This window comes from Myotis daubentonii, chromosome 4, assembly GCF_963259705.1.
Source record: "Myotis daubentonii chromosome 4, mMyoDau2.1, whole genome shotgun sequence".
In the NCBI taxonomy this organism is placed as follows: Eukaryota; Metazoa; Chordata; class Mammalia; order Chiroptera; family Vespertilionidae; genus Myotis; species Myotis daubentonii.
In genome coordinates this window covers 97,947,739-97,973,570 of record NC_081843.1, presented here as the reverse complement: position 1 = coordinate 97,973,570, position 25,832 = coordinate 97,947,739, and the positions used below count along the sequence as shown (strand labels likewise).

At 41.3% G+C, this 25,832-nt stretch overlaps 1 protein-coding gene and 1 pseudogene across 3 annotated transcripts in view; one reads left to right on the top strand and one right to left on the bottom strand.

The window, feature by feature from the left end:
• Positions 1–25,832, bottom strand: part of CDH18 (cadherin 18) — a 707,444-nt gene that overhangs the window by 543,128 nt on the left and 138,484 nt on the right. The gene's annotated exons all lie outside the window — the stretch shown is intronic.
• On the top strand, positions 12,244–22,141 carry LOC132232516 (phosphatidylinositol 3-kinase regulatory subunit beta-like; annotated as a pseudogene).

The following is a 25,832-nucleotide window of genomic DNA, read 5'->3' as shown; positions in this document are numbered from 1 at the left end:
TGCCGGGAGCCCTCTCAGCTCCGCTGATCCCAGTGCTGGGAGGCATATTGCCCTTTTACTATATAGAATAGAGGCCTGGTGCATGGGTGGGGGCTGGCTGGTTTGCCCTGAAGGGTGTCCTGGATCAGGGTGGGGGTCCCCACTGGGGTGCCTGGCCAGCCTGGATGAGGGGATGATGGCTGTTTGCAGCTGGTCACACACCTTTCAGGGTGGGGGTCCCCACTGGGGTGCCTGGCCAGTCTGGGTGAGAGGCTGAGGGGTGTTTTCAGGCTGGGACTGAAGCTCCCAACTGCTCCTTTTTTTCTTTTTTTTTTTTTATTCTGGGCCAGCTTTAGCTCTGAGGCTCCACCTCTTAGGCCTCTGCTCCTGAAAGCAGGTATCTGGTTTGTTTCGGTTCTCGAAACTCTGTATCAACTCCTGCTCTGAGATCCCAGCTTGCTGAAAGCTGGTTTCTGGTGTGTTTTTTTTAGCATCTATATTTGTTACAATGTTTGAAACTGCAGCTCAGAGGCCTGCAGCGGCAGGCGGGGAACGTTGGAGTCCTCCGTCACTGAAGCAAGCAAGCCTCATGTTAGTTTCAAGCTGCCTGGCTGCCGGTCGCCATCTTGGCTGGCAGTTAATTTGCATATTGCCCTGATTAGCCAATGGGAAGGGTAGCGGTCGTACGCCAATTACCATGTTTCTCTTTTATTAGTGTAGATAGCCCCAAACTAAAACAACCAACCAAACATATGGCCACAAACAAATGAATGCACAATCTATGGTATATCTATATGTACCGTGGAATACAACCTAGCAATGAAAACAAATAAACAGCATGGTAGAATCTCAGAATAATTATAGGGAATGAAATAATCAGAGCCTCTGCTCCACCAAAATAACAACAGCAGCAGCAGCAGCAGCAAAAAATCAAACTACTGTGCCGAAACCAGTTTGGCTCAGTGGATAGAGTGTCGGCCTATGGACTGAAGGGTCCCAGGTTCGATTCCGGTCAAGGGCATGTACCTGGGTTGCGAGCACATCCCCAGTGGGGAATGTGCAGGAGGCAGCTGATCGATGTTGCTAGCTCTCTATCTCTCTCCCTTCCTCTCTGTAAAAAATCAATAAAATATATTGAAAAAAAAATCAAACTACGGCATGATTCAATTTATATACTTTTTTAGAAGTCCATCTAATGCACAGCGACAGAAATCTGACCAGTGCTTTCCTAGGTCAGAAGGTAGAGATTACAAAGGGGCACATAGACAGTTTTTGGAGATGATGGATATGTTCATTATCCTGATTGTGATCATGGTTTCTTGGATGTGTACAAATCACAAAAATTACCAAGTTGAAAAACTTAAATACATGCAGTTTGTATGTTGCTTACACTTAACAAAATTATTAACAAGCAAAAACAAATGTGTTTATTTGCTATATCAAAGCTAACTTGATAAGAATATGGATATTTTAATACATGCAAAGGCAAAAAAAATAAACAAGCTTCAGTGACTTACATTGACTCTATTGTAGGAGTAAAATCATTGTACTGTAGGATGTTACCATGTGTCCTGGGAGCAACTGTTCCACACTTTATAGAAGAATGTTTGGAAACACCTTATTAAATAACATTAAATGTTATGTTTTCTGTTTGTTTTTTTTAAAATGCAAGGCTGAATATTGCATTGTTATTCTCTAAGAAGACTGTACAGATTGAAATAATTTTAATTCAAACCTTTTGACCATAAATTATATTTTCTTGCCATGTTTATTGTCATTTTCCCATACAGTATTTTAAGGAACACAATTTGAAGACACCAATATATATTTATTAATGTTAGAATATCTAAAGAAAACTGTGTTTACTAATAGGTAGTAGACCGTATGAAGCCTGATCAAAAAAATTCTGAAGATGATTTTTTAAAAGTTAGTTTTCCAAAAAATTCCTGAGAAGAAATGATGTTCAAACCTCAGAATGTATATCCCATTTATGGAATTTTCCATTAACATCATTCTATTAATTTTCTTATTCTCTGCCAATTAAGAATCATTAAGACAGCCTTGGCCAGGTGACTCATTTGGTTGGAGTGTCATTCCATGCACCTCAATATTGTGGGTTTGATTCCTAGTCTAGGCACATGCCTAGGAAGTGAGCTCCATCTAAGTAGGGACACATATGGGAGGCAACAATCAATGTTCTCCTCTCAAAAGAATGTTTTTATCTATCGATCTATCTATCATCTATCTATCTATCTATCTATCTATCTATCTATCTATCTATCTATCTATCTATCTATCATCTATCATCTCTCCCTTCCTCTCTGTCTAAAATTCAATTTAAAAAAAGAATCATTAAGACTATAATTTGGGTTTATCATAATAGATTTCTAAGAGTCAGAAAACATGCTGATTAATCAACATGCAGTGCATGGTCCTGTTGTGAGTTATTTATTCCGCCCACTGAAACCTCAGGAAGGATTGACATTTGTGTTGGGCTTTAGTATCCTTTTGAGTTATGCCAATCACTCCCTTAAGACCAATTAACTTATGTTCTGTGGCAAAAACTAAATTTTGTCCTGCACTTACAACACTTGGTCCCAGTCTACAAATCAACTTGACCCCATTGACTAATGACTTTCTCGGAGACCCTGCTGATCTAAACAGGGAGTTCTCTTTTTTAACTAACATTTTTAACTAACACCTTTATGACATCAATTATCAGAGACTAATTATTATAGAATCTCACAGAGCAATGTAAGAATTAGAAGTCAGGTTGCATTTGGGGCCAGTGAACTGCATTCTGTTTGTTAGTCATCATGTACAAAGTTAATTCTTAAGGATATCACATGGTTTGTAATGTTGTACTAGAATTCAATTTTATGAATTACTTAAAAAATTCATACCAAAAAAAAGCATGCATACTGGTATATTTTATTTTAAATTTGAGAGCCAATTCATCATAGAAGCTGTTCTTTCTAGGCAAAGTGTTTCTGCATTTTGTGCAGCTATAATATAGCCAGACCTCATAGAGAAAGCACTTTTGCATACGTTTAGATTTCTAGTGGTAGTTACTGCACAAATAAAATACAGTATGGATATTCTGCTATAATTAATGTGCACCAATGTCAGTGATAATCTAGACCCTTCAATTACACACTTTATCTAGAGAATTGAATTTCCTGAAGATTAAGTTAGGCCATTAAGATAAAGAAAACGCATTTTGTCTTTTAATTCTGCAATTGAGTCAGCACAATTAATGGTATTGCTTTTAATAATATATGAAATTATATTAATACTAGAGGCCTGGTGTAAGAAATTTGTGTAAGGGGGGGAGGGAATCCCTCAGCCCGGCCTACACCCTCTCGCAATCCGGGACCCTTGTGGGATTGGGCCTATACTGGCAGTTGGATATCCCTCTTGCAATACAGGACTGCTGGCTCCTAACCGCTCGCCTACCTGCCTTCCTGATCGGCCCTAACCACTCACCTGCCTGCCTGATCACCCCTTACCACTCGCCTGCCTGCTTGATTACCTCTAACCATTCTACCTGCCTGCCTGATTGCCCCTAACTGCTTGCCTGCCTGCCTGATTTCCCCTAACCGCCTTTGCCTCGGCCCCTTACAACGCAGCTCCGTCTGGAAGGATGTCTAGAATGATGTCCGAAAGGTCGTTTGGCTGTCTGGTCTAATTAGCATATTATGCTTTTTAATTATGATATTTATTTCATTTCCCCTTGTACAGAGATTTTTGACATATATATTTACTTTTTATTACCTACTAGAGGCCTGGTGCACTCAGGGGTTCCCTCAGCCCGGCCTGTGCCCTCTCCCAGTCTGGGACCCCCAGGGGATGACCACCTGCTGGCTTAGGCCTGCTCCCTGGGGAATTGGGCCTAAGCTGGCAGTCAGACATCCCTCTGGCAGCTCGGGAGCCCTTGGGGGATGTCCACTTGCCAGCGGGGAGCAGGCCTAAGCTGCCGTCAGATATCCTTAGCGCTGCTGAGGAGGTGGGAGAGGCTCCCACCACCACCGCTGTACTGGCAGCCATCAGCCTGGCTTGTGGCTGAACAGAGCTCCCGCTGTGGGAGCGCACTGACCACCAGGGGGCAGCTCCTGCATTGAGCGTCTGCCCCCTGGTGGTCAGTGTGTGTCACAGTTACCAGTCATTCCCAGTCGTTCTGCTGTTAGGGTAAATTTGTATATTACCCTTTTATATATAGGATAGAGGCCTGGCCAGCCTGGGTGAGGGGCTGATGGCTGTTTGCAGGCTGGCCACAGCCCCTTCAGGGTAGGGGCCACCCCTGGGGTGCCTGGCCAGTCTGGGTGAGGGCCTGAGTGCCATTTTCAGGCTGGCTAAGACCCCCAGTGGGGACGCTCACCCCATGAGGGTGTGGCCAGCCTGGGTGAGGAGCTGATGGCTGTTTGCAATCTCCAGCCACCCAAGCTCCCAGAGAGACTGGCTGGAAGCAGGTATCTGGGATTTATTTAGCTTCCATAATTGAAACTTTGTTGCAATGAGCAAAGGCCACCCACCGCAGGCTCAGGGCCAGCGGGAAGTTTGGCTTCCTTCATCGTCTGGGCAACCAAGCCTCCTGCTTACTCCAGCTCCGTGGCTACCAGGCGCCATCTTGGTTGGGTTAATTTGCATATAGTCGCTCTGATTGGCTTGTGGGCATGGTGTGGCTTAGGGCGTAGCGAAGGTATGGTCAATTAGCATCTTTGTCTTTTATTAGTGTAGACATACCACATATTGCATGTAATGTTAAAGATACAGATATTTCCCAGGTGATGTGGCTCAATGGTTGAGCATTGAGCCATGAATCAAGAGTTCATTAATTGATTAAGGCACAGGCATAAGTTGTGGACTCAATGCCCAGTAGGGAGCATGCAGGAAGCAGCTGATTAATGATGTTTCTCATGTATATTTCTATCCCTTTATGCTGCTCCCTTCTTCGCTCCTTAAAATCAATAAAAACTATATTTAAAAATAAAGATATTAATTATATGTCATCTTTGTACTAGGGAGCCCAAAGTCTAATGAAAAACAGATAAGTGATCAAACAATTATAAGTAACATATATACTAGTAGTTCTGTCATAAAATATAAATATGGTTTTTGGGTGATGTTTTTAAACTGTGTTTACTTCACCACTATTATCAATGAAGTATTTTAAAAATTAAAATAATATTAATGGAGGCAGCTCAGCATTTAACTAGATAATCTGAAACATATACAAGTAGTTTTCAATAAGATCTATAAATCTTTTAGCTGCCATTACAATTATAGCTAAATGCTAGTAACTATTGGTATACTTGGGCTAAATAGAAAATAATGGTTTCTATACCAATAGAAAATAATTGGTATACTATGTGCTAAATAGAAAATATGCAAAGATGCTAGTGCTCTAAATTATCATACTATATATTGTGATTGCAAAAAGCACATGTACGATTTAAATGAGAAAAATCAACACTAATAAAAGAGAAAAATGGTAATTGGCATACGAGCTACCCTTTTCATTGGCTAATCAGGGCTATATGCAAATTAACTGCCAACTAAGATTGGCAGTTAACTGCCAACAAGATGGCGGTTCATTTGCATATGTAGGCACAATGCAGGGAGGCGAAAGGGAAAGCAGGAAGAAGCCCCCTGCCACTGACAGTGATCAGAAACCCAGGGGGGAGCTAAGAGCTGGGGGGCAGGGAAAAGGTGGCCCCGGGGCCGCCTTTGCCCTGCCCCCCAGCCATGATCGGAGAAACAGGTGCCTTTTCCGCCCTGGCCAGTGATAGCAGGAAGTAGGGGTGGAGCCAGCAATGGGAGCTGGGCACAATCGAAGCTGGCAGTCCCAGGAGCTAGGGGTCCCTTGCCTGGGCCTAAAGCGAAGCCCACGATCGCGGGGCCGCTGCAGCTGTGGGTCCCCGCTGCCCGGGCCCGACGCCTCAGCCAGAGGCGTCAGGCCTGGGCAAGGGGCTGATCCTGCGATTGGAGGGTGATGGGGGTCAACGCCTGAGGGCTCCCAGTATGTGAGAGGGGGCAGGCTGGGCTGAGGGACACTCCCCCCCAACACACACCCAGTGCACGAATTTCGTGCACCAGGCCCCTAGTATATATATATATATATATATATATATATATATATATATATATATATTGATTTCAGAGAGGGAAAGGGAGAGATAGAAACATCAATAATGAGAGAGAATCACTGATCAGCTGCCTCCTGCACACCCCTCACTGGGGATCAAGCCTGCTACACAGGTATATGCCCTGACTGGGAATAGAGCCATGATTCATAGATTGATGCTCAACCACTGAACCATGCCAGCCGGGCTCAAAAAATATTTTTAAAATAACCATAGCCTTAAAAGAACACTCCAAAAAGCAAAACCATTTACCTTAATTTCTAAGTCACTTTTGCTAAAATAGGTCTGGAATATCAAGCAAGTCTTTTATAGAGCTGAATGAAGTCCATTTAGAACCCAAGTTCTAGGCTTATTTTCTGTGTTCATGTGCAAACATTTATATAGCCTCCTTTGGTAAAATATTCAACCAATATTTATTAAGCATCTCTATGCTGAGCATTCTTTTTAGGCACTCACACAAAATAGGATTAATAAGCACTGGTCTCCATTGCCACAGAGCACAGGGTAAAAACTATATGAGAAATGAATAAAGCATTATGGGATCAAAGAATGCTAAGCAACCAAACTTATCCTATCTAATAAAAGAGTAATATGCAAATGAACCATCACTCCATCACAAAGATGGTGGCGGCCATGGAGCTGGAGCGAGCAGGAGGCTTGGTTGCCCCTGGCGATGGAGGAAGCCAAGCTTCCCGCCTGCTCTGGCCAGCCCTTCGCTCTGCTCAAGGCTACAAAGTTTCAATTATAGAAGATAAATAAATCCCAGATACCTGCTTCCAGCCCATAGGGATGGCCAGCCTGAAAATGGCCCTCAGCCCCTCACCCAGGCTGGCCACACCCCCAGCAGGACCCCCTCCCTGATCTGGGACACCCTTCACGGCAAACCTGCCAGCCATCATCCGTGCACCAGGCCGCTATCCTATATAATAAAAGGGTAATATGCAAATTGACCCTAACAGCAGAAAGACTGGGAACGACTGGTCACTATAACACACACTGACCACCAGGGGACAGAGGCTCAATGCAGGAGATGCCCCCTGGTGGTCAGTGTGCTCACACAGGGGGAGCTCTGCTCAGCCACAAGCCAGGCTGACGGCTGCCAGCACAGCAGTGATGGCGGAAGCCTCTCCCCCATCCTCAGCAGCGCTAAGTATGTCCAACTGCAGCTTAGGCCTGCTCTCCACTGGCAAGTGGACATCCCCTGAGGGCTCCCGGGCTGCCAGAGGGATGTCTGGCTGCCAGCTTAGGCCCGATCCCCTGGGGAGCAGGCCTAAGCCAGCAGGTGGACATCCCCCAAGGGGTCCCAGACTGCGAGAGGGCACAGGCTGGGGCGAGAGACCCCCCCCCCCCCCCCGCCGAGTGCACAAATTTTTGTGCACCAGGCCTCTAGTTGATACATAAAATATAAACCTTGCTATTGTTTGGTAGAAAAATTATAGATATTTTCTTGGGGATGAATAGTTGGGATAACATTCAAAATCTTGGTGTGCATTAACCATTTCCCAATGGTATTGTGTTAATATAATTGTATAGATCTGTGGCATTTTCTTCTAAATATCAATGATGCCATGGGATCCCTGAGGGTAAAGTGACTCAGCAGACCAGCTTGTACAATATTTCTTTATTTCCTGCCTTCATCTCTGGTGACCAAGTTCATGGTCCAGTTCATTAAAACTGTTAAGGGAATATTGGGTATTCCCTAAACACATACCGCAGTGGCTGAGCACTGAGGATGCTGATTGGATAAAATCAAAGCCATTCACCTGCACCACAGTGTTCTTCAAAAGCTGCAGTCTGCATTAATTCTTCAGAGATTCTACAGGCTAGACCAGCAAGTTTCAACCTGCGTGCTGCAAGAAATTTAAAAACATGCAATACATGATTATTTATTTAGTCAGGGCTACTGACCTCTTTTCCCTTAGTTTGTCAAATTTAAAAAAATGATAACTGCCAACACAACATAGCTATCCAGTGTGAATGAATCAAAATGATACCTATTTTTTTTACCTGATTGGAAAAATATGTATAAATATATAATTTTGGTGTGCTTCAGAATTTTGGTAATTAGTTTACGTGTGCCATGAGATGAAAAAGGTTGAAAATCACTGGACTAGACAATTGCTTTTGATATTTTTTTCTCCACTTAAGTTGAATATATCCCTTTGAAAATTAAATGAGAAAAATCCCTTCCTGATATTTCATTGCAACTATGGACTACATTTTCACCATGTTTTCTTTTCTGAACTGTATTAGCAAAAATCATGCATGTAGAGATGTATTTTTTTTTAATTTTAGAAAATTTTACTAACTGAAATAATACTTTAAAATAAAGTGCAACTTACTTTATTTATGATCTATCATCACCAGATCAAAACTGATTAGTCTTTGAGTCACACATTTTAGAATGCTAGGCATATTGAAAGATCTAAAAAATATTTACTCAAATTTAAATTGAAGAATGAAACTCCTTCTCTACAGGTGTCTCTGATGCTAACATATGATTGCTTTTGTTTACTGTAAGTTTCAAAAATAAATTAAAACTCTTCTGCTTCTGTTAGAATCTAAATATTTTCTCAACATAACTAATGCAAATATAACAAACCTATGCAAATATTAAAATCTCACAGCCTCAGAATTTTGCTGCAAGGTTTACATTGTTCAGATACTTGGATTTTCAATTCACATAGTATACCATTAGCAAACACACATACTCAAACACAGACTCATACACACATATTGAATTACAATACACAGGTAATAATAGACACAGTATTCTATAACTCTGATTGGAAATGTTAAATGATTTGATTGCTGGAAGGTATTTTTCTTAACACTATATGACAAGAAGCACTCACATGAAACAAATCAGTGTTATGACTTCTCTGTACCACATGTAAAACAGAAGAAAATGCATCATGCATTTCTCATGTCATGGAATAACAGAAGAAAAATGGCACTTGTGAAACTGACCTGAATATTTGTTTTCAGAAATATATCCTTGTGCAAGCAGCTGAGCATAGAATTTTGTGTGTGTGATGTATAAAGCATTGCATAAGCAAGAAAGCATTTCACAAGGTCAGAAATAAAACACATCTGAACCTGCTGTTAACATTCAGCTAAATATGCTGCTGATTTCCTGTAGTAATTTCTTTCTGTCACTACGGATCAAATGCCATGCAACCCACATAGAAAATGATGGCATGAATTCCCTTTCTGCAAGAACATACTTTGCAATATAAAAGGAATGAACTGTACCAATTTAGATGCAGAATCCCACTGCATTGCATCTTCTCAGACAACAGAAATCTTTAACTCTAATAAAAATCATTCATAAGGATTTGTGTCTGTGAAAGTAAATGTACAAGGTTAAAATACTGTATAGTGAAGATTCAGTTGAAATAAAACTCCGTAATAAATACAAGCATTTCCTTCTAACTCCAGAGTAAAAATAATGTGACAAGTGATGCGAAATAATTGCACTGGGCCATTTCCCCCTTCTCCTGATAAGAACTTTTGTTATTTTTATGCTAAGCACAGCATAACCACATCCTAGTTTCATGGCACATAAGTTGGTATATCTTGACATCAAAATAATATGGCTGTCAAGAATGAGAGACCTGAACATATAAAATACAAACAAGCAAAGGATAGTAAGACGGGCAACTTAATTTTGATTCTTCACATTTCTAAACTCAATTTTACTTTTCTAGATGTTACCCATCCTATATAATAAAAGCCGAATATGCTAAGTGTCCAGTCGTCCGGTGGTGTGGTCAACCAATCAAAGTGTAATATGCTAATGCCACTCAACTGCTCACTATGATGTGCACGGACCACCTGGGGCAAACGCTCTGACCAGTAGGTTAGCTTGCTGCTGGTGTCTGGGCAAATTGGGACTGAGAGAGATAAGCCGGACACACACTGAAGCCCTCCCATAGTCCCTCCCCGGCTGGCCAACCTCCCACATCCCTTCCTGACCTCGATTGTGCACCAGTGGTGTCCCTTGGCTTGGCCTGCACCCTCTTGCAATCTGGGCTGGAGGACACCCCCCCACCCCCGCACACATTTCGTGCACTGGGCCTCCAGTGTTCTATATTCAAGTAGTCCTGTTTTTTTCAATTGATACTACTTTCAGGGATGTTGTAAACATTTCATTGTGTATCTGTTCATGATACCTGTATCTTGTCAAACTTTCCCCACATTCTATCTTACTGTGGCATCAGATGCTGGCCTCAAGTAATTGTTCTCCTTACTACTCAGAATTACCCATTTTTTGGCTAATCTGCCCAAAAGCTGCATTCCACAATATCTATATAGTAATTAATATTCACAACAGACCTTGTTTTCATTTTACAAGTGATTGTTATGATATGATAATCATTAGATACTTATGAGATGTGAACTCACTCTTCTAATGACATACAGTTAGTAGTAATTTGTTGAGCTATCACCTGAGTTGTCAAAGTCTAGCTAGAAAAGCCCTCTTCTCCACAACTAGAAATACTGTCACCTCAGGTGTCGGTGTCCACCTGAGCTGTGGCCACTGAGATCTACATAAATGTTCGTGAACACCCATTATGTCTGATAGTGGGACTTCAAAGCTGTGGACTACACTAGGCAACAGTCTGCTAATTTAGTACCAACTTCCAGACTTTCTAACCCCAGGCCCGCAGTCAGCATCTTTGCCTCTATGCATCTCAATTCCCTCATTTATGAAATAACCATAAAAATGTCAAATTTGTTAAACCTACTAGTGTGTGGTAACATTAAATGAGACCTAGAAGAAAAGTATTTCTAAAAATTCATTTTAAAATGCATTCAAATTTAAAGTTTTAGTGGCAGTAAAACAAAAGACAACACAATAGACTAGATACACATTAACCTATAGGTTCAATGAAGATCTATCAATAAGAAACGGCAGAAGAGAAAAAATTGTAATGCATTTTAAAAGGTATAGGCAAAGGGAAGCCTAAAGAAAAAACAACAACATGGATATATTTTTTTCTATTTTCATATCCTCATCACCCAATCCTGATGCTAATATCACCACTATACCCATAAGATTATTGGAATAAATATATCGCATTCTGGCATTTCAAAGATGATGAAAATTAACATAATTGCATAAAAAGGACTTCAGATGTCCTGCTTGGCAGTTCCCCAAAGGAAAATAACTTCTTCCTTCCCTCTCAATGTACTCTACACCAGTGGTTCTCAGAGTTACACTGCTCCCACCAGAAGCAGAAGCTCCTATGAGCATGTTGGGACTCCACGGGCCCCACCTCAACCTGTTGAATTCAAAGCTCAGGGGAAAAGTCCCAGTTCACTGCGTTAACAAGGTCTCTAGGTGATTCCTCTACACACTAACATTTCAGAATCACTGCTCAACACACAGACCTGACATCAAAGAAGCCCGGCTTGCTGCGTGGTACAATAAGAAATGCACCCTGCACCCATAGTGCCTACTGAGCTCTGCAGTCAGATACCCCTATGAAGGTCTGAGGTGGGGAAGAGCAGAGATGGCCTTTGTTATTCAATGAATATTTAAATGTCTGCTCTGGGCTTGCCCCTGAGCTGAGTGCTGAGGTCCCAGAAGTGAATAAAGCCTAAGCCCTGCCTTTGCATATCTCAAGTAATTAACTGTAATGATGCAGGTTCTCAAATCAAGACACCTCATCAAACCAAGAGGGAGTCATCATTCCCAGGAAGGTGATATTTGAGCAGCGTCTTGACAAACACTGCAGCATCTTGTCATATTTTAGGGGAGATCACCTAGTGAAGAATGCTTCATGGGAAAGCCAGCCCCAGCAGTGGTAACATGTTCAAAGCCATGGCAGCTGGAGGAAGTTTGCCTACGTTGGAAAACTGACAGCAGTGGTCCAACAGCCAAAAGCTAAAAAGCAGATGCGAAAATTGCAAGGTTGGAATTGGAGATGTGGAACCGGGTCAGGAGAGTGCTGAACTGCATGTCATCCTAAGAAACCAAACTTGATTCTCTGTTGCTTATGAGAGTCACTGAAAAACTTCAAGACAGTGACAATCTGATAAAAGTCTAGTTTTAGGAGGAGATGTAGGAGAAACTTAAGGCAAGACAAGATGCAAAGAAGATATTGAACTAGATATGATAAATCAAATCGTGGTCCTAAACTCTGAAAGTGGTGATACGAATGAAGAAGAAAGTATGATTTCTTTTTTTGTTTTTAATATATTTTATTGATTTTTTACAGAGAGGAAGGGAGAGAGATAGAGAGTTAGAAACATCGATGAGAGAGAAACATCGATCAGCTGCCTCCTGCACACTCCCCACTGGGGATGTGCCCGCAACCCAGGTACATGCCCTTGACCGGAATCGAACCTGGGACCTTTCAGTCCGCAAGCCGACGCTCCATCCACTGAGCCAAACCGGTTTCGGCAGAAAGTATGATTTCTAGAGGTATTTATTTGTGCCACGAATAAAATTGGTAATATAAGAAAACAGAGTATTGTTTTTGCCAAATCCAGTTAGTTCTTAACATCTGACTCATCCTAGATTTATGTAATGGGCTAACATTCAATAAGACTCTTTATGAAAATGAATTATTTTAAGTAAATGAATTTATTTCAAAACATGTCTTTATCTCCATCTCAGGCAGAGAGCTACTGAAGCAATTTATGCTTCCATGGAATCTGTAGAACGAGTAAAATGTGAAACCCCTACAAGGTTAATGTGAGCACACATCTTTCATTTTAACAAAGAAAACTGAAGGAGTTACACTAGAAAAAAACATTTTTAGGAGTGTAACAAAAAGAGGTGGGAAACACAGAAATGGGTTATTAGAGAAGTTGATGTAGTTCTGACAGTCTGATGGTGGACTTTCTGTTATATGGTGTCTCCTTCCATGAACATCTATTGAGGAAGCACAATACTTCTTTACAAGGTAAGGGCAGAGTCATCGGACAGACAGGTTTCCAATTTGGGTTGAACACAATAGGGAATGCTATAATTTCCCACTGGTATGCCTGCAAATTTATTAGAACTTTAACATATTCATTTCAATTCACCTTTTAAAATTTTCCATTTTGGCCTATGATATTAATTTGAATAACGTGTTAGTATAGCTGTATATATGCATAATTTATCATTACAAAATATACGTATTTGGGGGAAGATGTTCAGTCTCTTGCTGATTAAAGGAGTCTGAATGCAATCAAGAAGTTTTTTTTTTTGTTTTTTTTTAAATATATTTTATTGATTTTTTACAGAGAGGAAGGGAGAGAGATAGAGAGTTAGAAACATCGATGAGAGAGAAACATCGATCAGCTGCCTCCTGCACATCTCCCACTGGGGATGTGCCCACAACCCAGGTACATGCCCTTGACCGGAATCGAACCTGGGACCTTTCAGTCCGCAGGCCGACGCTCTATCCACTGAGCCAAACCAGTTTCGGCAAATCAAGAAGTTTTGGAGACCACTACTCGGAGCCTTGTTTTCTGAAAGTCTATCGCCAGTGGTCGGCAAACTCATTAGTCAACAGAGCCAAATATCAATAGTACAACGATTGAAATTTCTTTTGAGAGCCAAATTTTTTAAACTTAAACTATATAGGTAAGTACACTGTTATTAACTTAATTAGGGTACTCCTAAGGCTTAGGAAGAGCCACACTCAAGGGGCCAAAGAGCTGCATGTGGCTCGCGAGCCGCAGTTTGGCGACCACGGATCAAAACAAATGGTAATTCTGGCTCCAGTTTTCCATGGTCCATGGGGAACAAAAATAAAGGAAAAATGCAGAACATGCTTCAGTTTAAAGAACTCTTTTTAATTTGCATTTGTTACTTTATGACTCCTGGGATTTAAAATGTTCAGACTTATGAGATCATTGTCATATTTTATTGCAAATTATTTTAGTTGCATACTTATAATACCTCTTCTAGTAAAATAATTGTTTGTATCCTTATTCTGATGAGTAGAAGTGGTAGTATTATAATGGCTAAAACTGTTCCTTAGAAATTATTTGACCTGCAAAATTTCAAAGGCCAGGAACCTTTGGCATACAGACAACTTTGCTAGTTCTATTATTCTTCTCTACCTTCCTTCCATGTACCCTTGGCTTTTGATACTGTGCTGATATGATTTGTCTCATCTAATTGCTATGTATGTTAGAGACTATGCACTTTAGCCCAACACTAAATTAGTTTCCAACTAGAATGATTTGAAATGTCAGGGCGCAGCATCTTTCTAGTAAATCAAATACGATGTCTGTATTGAGAGAAATTCCAATTGGGGAGACAGTTAAACCATGGGTCCCTCACATTTTCTAGTTTGACAAATTTTGTAGAGCACGCCTAAAAGGACTGAGGGGAACACAGAGGTGTGTGTTTAATAGGAGGTGGAAGACTGTCTTAAACCTCTTCTGATTAATGTGCTTATTTCCCCCTGAATATAGAGCATAAAGTTCAAGGTTTTATATGTTACTGTTTACATTTCAAAGTACCTACCAAGATTTGGTCTAGTCAAATTGGTTGAAAAACTCCCCAAATGAGAATTGTTGGAGGATCATCATCATTCACATCAAACTCCCTTACGTATGATGGCTCTGTCCGAACAACAGTGTAACGTTTCCATGCATTGGGATAGAAGTGGCAGTGTATCTCTGCCATCTCTCTTTGTTCTTCAAAGAAAAACATGGATGTGCATTAGTATTCTAAGGTCTAAGTATGCCAGGTGTCTAGAGGATCCTGGAATTGTGAACTTGCTACCTTGACAATGTGCTGGTCTAGGAGAGGCTATGTAAGCACTAAGTGAACAGTATAAGAACAAATATTTCTTATGACACAGTCAAGTCCAAGTTTCCCTGTTTATTTGAGGCAATATAAAGCTTCAGGGCATCACACAGAGCTACAGGCACTAAACATGTACAGGACTTGTTACAGAAGTAGGAGCCACCTGGCTTTGACCCATGCCTCTTCTCAGACTTCTATCTGAGAATTGGGGATAAAATGTGCTCCGGCACACAAGAGTGATACAGTTTTAATAAAGTGGGGTCAACTGTGTTCACCCCTGTCCAAGCCCAGCCCAGGCAGAGGAGAAAGGGATTTAAAAGAACATGACACTCACAACTGCATTTTGGTCATGGACTCTGAGGTTGTTATGTTTCCATGTCTAAAATATACTTATTACAGCTCTTTAAAAAGACAATTATTAAATTGAATTGCAAATGTAATTTATAGCTGAACATGCTGAATTATTTAGTTTCTATGTGATTGCTAAATTTTAAAATTCACCAATCCTGTGCCTAATACGCCCCCACCCATCCAGTTGGAGCTCCCTCTTCCCAACATGTTGTGTTTTCTACATTAGCTGATTGACCTTCTCTAAAAGTCTAAGCGAGTCCTGAAACTGCTGCCTTTATAGTGTGCTGGTCTAGGAGAAGCTATGAAAGCACTATTTTATTGCAATTTTTTTTTTTACTTTCATACTTACAATCCCTCCTCTAGTGAAATAATTGTTTGTATCCTTATTCTGATGAGTAGAAGTGGTAGTATTATAATAGCTAAGACTGTTTCTTAGAAATTATTTGACCTGCAAAATTTCAAAGGCCAGGAACCTTTGGCATATAGACAATTTTGCTAGTTCTATTATTCTACTCTACCTTCCTTCCATGTACCCTCCCTCCATTCCTCTGAGAATCAGTTAGCTTTTTTAAAAGACCATATAAAATAATAGCAATATATAAAAGCAAAATTCATAAAATATGTTTTTGAAAAAAGTTGTAGAAATTTAATCTCCAAGAGATACATTCTTCATAAATCTAAATAGAAATATAGAACATAGGGTTAATGATATGCACATATGTCAAATTTATAAATTTAAGAAACATTCCTTTATTGTTGGTCTGTAAATTTGCTTGACATGGGGGATAAAAGAATGAGAAAAAAATAAAGTGGTGACCCTCATTGAGATTACATTCTAACTGTAGCAAATGAATGACTCAAGTCATCCTCCCACTATGTATCTACCAATTTTTATTGTTATGAGGAAAATACAAGATGTGTTGAAAACATGTAAGAGGGAGTCTAATTCTAGTGTTTGGGATTTTAAAAATTCCCTAAAAATTACAATAATCAGACAATATAATGAATTCTAAAAATAAGAGGTGCGTGGCATCTTAAAAAAATCAAAAAGAAGTAAGCCAGTGTGGTTAAAGGGCAAGTTTAAAGAAAGTACAAAATGATGTGAAGTCTTTTATCCAAAGAGCAATGGAAAATCCATAGCAGAGATTTGGGTAGGAGAGTGGTATCACGAGATTTCTGTTTAAAATATTATGGGATTTAGTATTGAGAATAGTTCTTAGGGGACAGAGAGAGGGTGGGGAGATATGTCTTAGTCTCCTATTCAGTAGTTTATAAAATATACTAGAGGCCTGGTGCATGGATTTGTGCACTGATGGGGTTCCTCAGCCTGGCCTGCACCCTCTTGCAATCTGGGACCCCTTAGGGGATGTCAGACTGCCAGTTTCGGCCCGATCCCTGCAGGCAGGACTGGCCTGCAGGGATAGGGCCGAAACCGGCAGTCTAACATCCTCCGAGGAATGTAGTAGTATGTGAAGTGGCAGGCAACCGGGAGGAATTTGAGCCAGGGCCTGACACCACACTGCTCCTGCTCTTCCTGGCCCCACTGTGCCTGCCGCTTCTGTTGCTGCTGAAGCAGTAGAAGCTTATGCCACCACTGTGCTCACCAGCCATGAGCCCCGCATCTGGCGCCCATTGGTCAGCTGGGCTGTACTCCCACTGTGGGACACACTGATCACCAGGAGACAGCTCCTTCATTGAGCGACTGCCCCTTGGTGGTCAGTGCACATGATAGCGACTGGTCAAACAGTTGAACAGCGGTCGAACAGTCGAACAATCAAACGGTCAAATGGCCGAATGTTGGACCAGTCACCTAGGGTTTTATATAGAGAGATAATAATAGCCTGTCTGGCCTCACATAATTTCTCAATGAGAGACATCCAGCATGGAAAATATTTTTTATAGATTTTTCTCTCAAAGAAAACAAGACCCTAAACAGTCATACAAATTAAAGATAGAACAGCATTAGGTGGGACATTGCCAGGAGCCGGTCCATCCTTGCTGTTTCAAGGGACCTGGCATATATGGCATACTGTTCTTAATATGTTTGCTCACCTTCTTGGCACTATGTGTTTTAACCAAGGTCTCCTCTCTGAGAAAGGTTGTTTCCCCAGGTAGGGATTTTCCCCTGAAGTTAGGGAGGGAATAAAACCCCTTAACTAAGTGCCAGGTGGGTAATTAATCACTTTAACTACGAACAATCATGCTTAAGCTACATAATCTTTACTCCCTGGAATGGAGATAAGAAACGCCCTAACCTTGGGAATAGAGATTGATAGGATTGGAATCAACTGGTATAAATACAGATGTAACAAGACAACAGGAGACAGAACTTAGAAGACAGAACCAAGAGAGATAGAACCTAGGCACAGAACCTACACAGAACATTCTCTAGAGACAGAAGAACTTTGCTGGAGAGAACATGGCAAAAGATCCTGGACAGAAACTGGCCTCAGAACCTAGAGACAGAACCTAGCGAGAGAACATGGCAAAAGATACTGGACTGAACCTGACTACAGAAATTGGAAAGAGAACCTGACTAGAACCTGGTGACTGAACCTGGCTGGAGAACCTGGACAGAACCTGGCTGGAGAACCTAGCGAGGGAACATGGCTACAGAACCTGGCTGGAGAACCTGGAGAACCTAGCAAGAGAACATGGACACAGAACCTGGCTGGAGACCCAGAGCAGAACCTCTCTGGAGATCCAGACCAGAACTTGGCTGGAGATCCTGGCTGGAGATCCTGGCTAGGCTGCTGATCAACTGAATGCTGTCTCCGTGTCATTCCTTCTTCACCGACTCCGTCCACGCCTTTGAGGACCCCTGGACCTGCTGGGGTTGGACCCCAGCAGGACATTATATAATTCCCACATATTTAAGGTAAAAAGCAGTAGTTCCTTAAGAGATTAAGGCAAAATATTTGCATTCTATTTCATTTACACATACTGCCTACCAGTTGAAGAGTAAAAATTGAGAAATGGAAGCCAAAAAGGAACTAAACAACATTTCCTTTCCCTTGATGTTTATTGTTACATTAGCAACAGATATCTCAAGCTACAATGAAGCAACAGGATAGAATGTGATCATTATTCAAAACCTTCCCTAATATTCACTAAATACCCCTCACAATGTTAATCCTCCGTAATGTGGTCAAACATTATCTGATCATCATTTTTCACAATGATCAGTTTCAATTTTACATTAACCTTAAATATTCATATTTTTCACACATATAAAGATCAATAGAAAAGTCAGGTTTACTTAATTTGGAGGTAAAAACAGTTTTTATTGCCTTTTGTTAAATTGGAGTTTTTTTTTAGATGAAAACTGCATATTATGATGAAAAGACTTGTTTTTCCTTTAAAACCAGTATACATTACACATGCCTAGAGTTGTTTATATTTAGATCTTTGAAGACTGCTGCTTTTGTTGACTGATTTTCAAACTAAATTTCACAGCAAGTTGTTTACAGAGTTTAAATCTGTTAAATTTGAAAGATTGAAAAGTCAAAATGAGAGTTTCTGTTCTATTTCTAAAGTATGCTTATGTATAAAAATGAAAACAGGGAGGGAAACTAGTTGCATTTACCTAATAAGCTTTTAAAATGCCAAGAATAAAAGTATGATCAAAGAAAACAAATAAATAACCATTAGAAAGTGGCAAAACTCTAGCCAGTTTGGCTCAGTGGATAGAGTGTAGGCTTGCAGACTGAAGGGCCCCAGGTTCGATTTTGGTCAAGGGCACATACCTAGGTTGCAGGCTTGTTCCCTGGTCAGAGCATGTGTGGGAGGTAACCAATCAAAGTGTCTCTCTCACATTGATGTCTCTCTTTCTTTGTCTCTCCCCATCCCTTCCACTCTCTCTAAAAATAAATGGAAAAATATCCTTGGTTGATGATTAAAAAAAGAATAAAGTAACAAAGAAGTTGCCAAGAAAGTTGTATTTTTTCTAAATCAACTCTATAAGAATTTAGTGTACTAAATCACTTTGCCTTGAATAGTTAGCACTGTTGTACTTCACCCATAGGAAACCACAGTCAATGGTACTCAGATATAGACAATTACATACATTTCTCTCTATGATCTAGCATTTGGCTGTATATAATATTCTGGGATCACAGTGGCCACAGGTAACCCTTCAATTGTATGAGGTTATTATGACATTCATACACAGGAACAATAAAGTTGGGGTGATATTTTAATTTGTTGACATTGGAGACAGAGCTCTAATCTAAAGTTCTTAGTTAAATGAAAGGGAATGCTATACATTCATAATAAAATTAAACATACATGTACAAGCACACACAGTAACTGCTCAGGGCAAAACCTCTTCAAGTAAAAACTGTAATGACAGCTTGAATTGCTTGATGATGTTCTAGTTCATGCAACTTGGAAAATGTCTTAAATGTTGTAAGAGGAAAGGAGCAGGAAAGGGCATGTGGGATCTGGCATTGGACAAAGAGATGCCCTCCCTCTTTGCCTTCATTTCTGCACCTCGTCCTCATACAAGCCTAGGTCAGAGTACTAACTGTCTAAATAGGCAAGAAACACGTATGCCCTATTTCTAGAGTGTACCACCAATTAAAACGTTTGCTAAGAATCAGAAAATTAAATTTGTGTTCTTGATACTAACAACAAAAAACAAGAATTTTAAAAAATATTAAAATTATACATAATATCAAACCTTCCATTTGTCTTGGTATTTCAATTTTAATGAGTATTCCTGAAAAAATATATATATATATAATTTTTTCCTATAGAACAATAACTGAAGACAGTAATATCGCTGACCAAATTGTAGTATAAAAAAATTAACTTGTCACCACATATGTGATTTGACAGACTAAAGCACAGCAGAAATGCCTTCTCCCATTTCTTGATAGTAATTTTACTCAACTTACATTGAGGTTTCCCCATATACTTTGCAAAATCAAAGCTAGGTTGCAATTGTTTAGAAATGTATGGTGTTTGTTTTGCTATTAATTTGGCTTGCCTCTCACATACTATCATTACTATTTTTAGTATAACACCAGTTCCCATAATTTTGGTGTTATTTCTTTCAGTTTCAGAAAAAAATGAAAATATTATTTCATTGCATTGAATTCTAGTATTTCTATCTACTTCTTTATTTCTCTATTAGAGGCCCGATGCATGAAATTCTTGCAAGAATAGGCCTTCCTTCCCCAGGCTGCCAGCACCGGCTTCCCTCTGCCACCCAGGACCTGTGCTTCCCTGGCAGCCCCCGCTTAGTCCAAAAGGTTGTCCGAGGGACATATGGTCTAATTAGCATATTATACTTTTATTATTATAGATTAGGCACATGCATGTATTCATTCTAATATGGCTATATATATGTATATGTGTATACATATATATAGTCATATTATAATACAGTTATACAGTCATATATATAAAGACAGCTACCATAACAACCAGAACACCACGGCCCCTCGCCCCAGGGAGGGGTTAGGGGCGCCCCTAGGCAACGTGATAGGGTGCAATTTTGATGGGGGAAAATCTAAGAAATAGGGGGAAGGTCTTAAGGGTCTGCAGGGTTGGGGTGGTCGGCCCGGAGTAGGTTTGGAGTGTGCTGGGGAAGGAAGAGGAAGATCCGAGTGCAAAACGGCTCAGCACAGTACCTTTCTCATTGTGACCAGGGCGACGCCAGCGGTGGCCTGAATGGGCGGCTGTTTCACGAGTGCGCTTGGGACCCACATGTTCATGGCAGCGCAGTTCTCCCGAAACTTCACTGATTCCAAATAGTAAACAGCTATCAACCTCAAAGAACAGAAAAATCCTCTCCAAGAGGCTCTGACCTTGCAAGGTGACTGAAGGAAATACCATTTAAGGAGGAGCTAGAGAAACTGGAAGTGTGCGACCAGAGGATTGTGGGATTGCGGAGGCCACCTGGGCGCCTATGGCTAGAAAGTGAGCCTGTTATTGCGCGTGTACATAGTCAGCCCTGAAGTCCTCAGTCTCGGAGTATCTGGATGTGACTGCTGGCGGGAAATTATTTCTATGAGGTTTGCTGTTCCCTTGCGGCGAGGAAGATCAGAATGAAAGGCTGCATTTGTTACCTTGGTTTGAAGCGGAGGACAAGAGCCGCGAGTACGACCAGCTCCACGAGGAGCACACGGGCACCTCCCCGGAGCTGCAGGTGAAGCCACCGCAATCCAAGCCCGCAATGAATCCATCAGGATCTTGGAAGAGCAGGGCCAGACTCCAGAGAAGTGCAGCCAGGAGTACCTAGAGCGCTTGGCGAGCGGGCAATGAAAACGAGATGCAGAGGATCCTGCTGCGCTCAGAACGGCTCAAGTCTCACATCCCGAGATCCCCGAGAGCCGCCTGAAGCTGGAACAGGACGGAGGACACAGGCCTTGGACAACCGGGAGATCGATAAGCCCATGAACAGCCTGAGGCCAGACCTCATGCAGCTGCGCAGGACCTAGGACCAGTACCTGGTCTGGTCACCCAGAAAGGCGCCCGACAGAAGAAAATCAACGAGTGGTTGGGAATCGAAAATGAGACAAATGAGGCTGAAGACCAGTATGCACCGATGCAGGAGGAGGATGACCTCCCCCACCTTGAGGAATGAACCTGGTATGTGGGCAAGATCCACCGCCCGCAGGCTGAGGAAATGCTGAACGGCAAGCGGGATGGTACCTTCCTCATCCGTGAGAGCAGCCAGCGGGGCTGCTGTGCCTGCTCTGTGGTGGTGGATGGAGATACCCAGCACCATGTCACCTACCGCACGGCCACTGGCTTGGGCTCTGCGGACCCCTACAACCTATACGGGTCTCTGAAGGAGCTGGTGCTGCATGACCAGCACACCTCCCTCCTGCAACACAACGATGCACTTACCGTCACACTGGCATATCCTATGCGAGACCTGGGCCCCCCGCCCCACTGACTCATACAGAGCAGGACTCCATCTTTCTGTCTGTCTGTCTCTCTTCTTGGTGAATCTTTCTCTGTCTCAATCTCTCTCTTGCTTTCTCTGAGTCTCTTCCTGTCACTCTTTCTATCCCCATTTCTGCCTTCTCTGTCTCCCTTAGTCTCTGTGCCTCTAAGTCTCTGTTAGAGGAGCATACCTCCTCCACCCTATGCTTCCTTTCCTCATGAGCACTGCCCTCCCCTGGCTCTGGCTGCCCCCCACCAGTTCCTACAGTTCCCCCAAGCTCCCCCTGCCTGTCCCTGCCATGTTTACAAAGGCCCCTGGGGTGCTCAGCCCCAGCCTGGTGCCCTGATTTTTAAGCCATAGACCTGGGGTCAGGGCAAGAAGAAGGCAGGAAGGAACTTCACTGGGCCACTTCCAAGAACCTCAGCTGTGACATTTGGGGCCGGGCAGTCCTGCCCTACAGACCCAACTTTCCCTCCAAACCCTGAAGTAAAACCCACACCGGTTACCCCCACATGGAGCTGCTGCCCAGAAGCCCTCTTCCCCCAAAAGCTAAATTATTAAAAATAACCTCAGGAGCTGGGCCCCCTCTGATCCAGGCTTCCCAGGAACCGAGGCTGCTGCAGGTACTGCTGGGCCAGCCGAGATGCACTGCTGCCCACAGCACCTCCGCTCCATGCAGTTTCAAGGCTTCTTGATCATGTTGGGTTCTGATTTTGTTCCCTTGACTGTAAACCCATTTTCTCCTCTTTTGGGACAAGAACCCCGGTTTTCTATGCTGCCATGGACCCCCCCCCCACCCCCCGCCCCTCCTGCCTGCCCAGCTAGGCTGGTAGGTGGGTTTTGTATGGTATGTTGATACTGATGTGGATATAAAACATTGAACTCCAAAAAAAAAAAAAAAAAAAAGGAAAATGGGATAGTGACGAATAAGAAACTTTGGAGACAGTGAAGGGCAGTTTGTCCAGACTGTTGAGAGCTGAGAATTAGAGTTTATTTGGTATAAAAATCCTGCTAATAGCACCTGATGCCTGAAATCTGAGCACTCTACTTTTAAGTTTTCCAGTTCACGTTTTTGGAGACTGCTTATTAAACACTCCCGGTTGGGAAGTGTTTGTATAGAAGCCCATAAGTATTAAGTATTTGCTGTGTTTACCATGCTTAGCTCTCTGTAAGGAATATAGAATAATGTTAAACGCCTCATGTTCTAAAGAAGCTTGACTTTTAAAATAAAAAATAAAGAAGAAATACAAATATTTTTTAAAAAGAAGAAGCTTGAGTTTTAGGGGTAAAATCAGGCAGCCAGGTGAGCGGTCAGGGGTGATCAGGCAGGCAAAGCGGTTAGGGGCAGATCGGGCCTAAACTGGCAGTTGGACATCCCCCGAAAGGTCCCAGATTGTGAGAGGGTGTAGGCTAGGCTGAGGGACCTACCCTCTGGGCAAGAATTTTGTGCCCTGGCCTCTAGTATATGTATATATAGAAGTCAAAGGAATACAAATGTGAAATGTGATTGATTACTCTGTAAATTGAGGAAGATATCTAATATTTCAATGATTGAATAAGGAAATGCATATAAATTATTAAGTACATTACAAATAATGGGTGTTCTGTAAAGTTTAACTCAATTTTCTCTTTTATTTTTTGTTAATTGTGTTTAGGTATCTTCTTTTCTAAAAATAGACCTAGTCAAAAAACAAACAAACAAACAAACAAGCTCAATCTTATCTTACCATAACCTCCATTGAATAACAAAATTTCTCTGTGGCCTTTCATCTTTAAACTCCTCAAGCACATAGACTATACTTGCTATTTCCATGCCTCATTTACTATTATTACTAGTTTGTAATCCAGCCTTTACTCCTCAGCTTTATTTTTTTTAAATGCCTAGCAAGCAACAGTAGGATATAAATAATTGATTCAAGAGAAAAACGCAATTCTGAAGCTGGAATTCCCAGTTAAAATCCTATTTCTGCAATTTACTGGTCATGGTACCCTGAGCTTCACCCCCCACCCCCCTTCTTATTCATTGTACCTTATCTGTCATAAAGAGTTTTAAAATGAGATGAGTTCATACAGTCTGGGACAGAGTAATTGTTATTGCATGTTAGTTATTATTTAACCTTGTTGAGCCTAATGTCATTTTCTCCTTTGTCCTATTTCATCTTCAGTATTTGACATTTTGACACCTGCTTCTTCTTTTTTTTTAATATATTTATTGATTTCAGAGAGGAAGGAAGAGGGGGAGAGAGATAGAAACATCAATGAGAGAGAATCATTGATCGGTTGCCTCCTGCATGCCCCCCACTGGGGATGGAGCCTGCAACCCAGGCATGTGCCCTTGGCCGGAATCGAACCTGGGACCCTTCAGTCTGCAGGCTGACGCTCTATCCACTGAGCCAAACCGCTTAGGGCATATACTTGCTTCTTCTTGAAAATCTTATTTTAATTACAATACATTGAATGCATTGTCCATTTATTCTGTCTACTCTTTCTTCTCTTTTGTGTATTGGCATTCCTCTACCTCATTCCCTCAGTATTGGTCATTGACAATCTGTCCGTGACTTTTCTGCTGGTCTCTCGGGGTGCTCATGACTTTAGTAAATTACCATTTTGTAACTAAAATTTATAAAATATATTCAATGACAACCGCATATGCACCTCAGTCCCTTCATAACTCCCTAATTTACATATGAATAAAAACATTAAATCATCCTTTGCAAACACTTTAAGACAGTTGCTAAATTCATTAGACATCAAAGTTAATATTTTATATATTCCTGCACCCTGGAAATTATAAAATACTTCCATCTGCCCTATTTCTTCCAAAGAGTCTTCTCTATTACATTGTAGAAACCTAGAAAATATTGTCAGCTCTTTGTTTACTGATCACATGGTAAAACTATACTTCCCCACTCCCTTGTGTATGGGTACAACCTTGCAAATAGTTATGTCCCTTGAGTTTTGAGTAGATGTGACAGGTTATATTTAATTGTCAGCTTTCTCCTTCCCTCTGTTACTGCAACTGTCAACATACAAGGTGATGGCTATGTCATTAGCTTGGGTAACAACAGAACACAGGGATTAAATTATCAGCTAATACAATACACATTCCATAGGCAACATGCATATAAACATTTCTTGTAATAATCCATTGACATTTTGAGGTTGTTTGATTCTGTGGCATAACCTAGCTTACTCTGACCCTATCTTGACTTTCATTCTACTCTGATGGTTAGCTTCTAGAATTAAATTGGCAAGATGCCACATTATTTCTTATCTTTATTTTTTTAAGTGAAAAGTAAAAGCCGACAGAGAATAGAGACAAAATGCACATGAATTAGCATTTGACTCTGAATTTTTACTAATTATTAGGTTCTTGGTATTTTGATGAAGAAATGATAACTTGCTCACTTGTTCATTCAAGCAGCAGCCAATCAGCACTTGATAATTTATACGCTTAATTTTACTCTCCCTAATGCTGTCGCACTTTCATACCACTTATTAGCCCTTCCTCAGAAAATTTTCAGGTCTCTCTAAAGTCCGCCATGTCAAGGTCAAAGTCCTTTCTCTGTGGCTGTTAATCCTTTAATGATCCAATGGAAATTCATATCATTTGACTCCCCAAGTCATAATTTCTATTACAGTGGGAAATATGGCTTAGATGACCCTGAGAAACCACATTTTCATCTTAAAAAATGTCTCA